This window comes from Triticum dicoccoides, chromosome 1A (assembly GCF_002162155.2).
Source record: "Triticum dicoccoides isolate Atlit2015 ecotype Zavitan chromosome 1A, WEW_v2.0, whole genome shotgun sequence".
NCBI classification, from domain to species: domain Eukaryota; kingdom Viridiplantae; phylum Streptophyta; class Magnoliopsida; order Poales; family Poaceae; genus Triticum; species Triticum dicoccoides.
The window spans coordinates 300,586,926-300,587,180 of NC_041380.1; positions in this window are offsets into that span (position 1 = coordinate 300,586,926).

Sequence of the window (255 nt, forward strand, 5' to 3'; positions counted from 1 at the left end):
CGGTTGCAGTGGGCGTCGAAGCGGGCTCGGAGACGCGCTGGAGACGGCGAATTCGTCGGCGATGATGGTCGGAGCCCGAAGAGGGGAACGGCGACGTGGCGGCGATGCAGGGCTTCCGGAGGCCCGTGGAGCGGTGGGGAAGAAGAGGGGGTTGTGGCGGAGCTTCTGAGCTAGTCGGGGGAGCGAGGGGTGGCCGGAGATGGCTGCTATGGCGAACGGCGGCGACGGTGGTGTTCGGCCGTGTGAGAGAGAGAG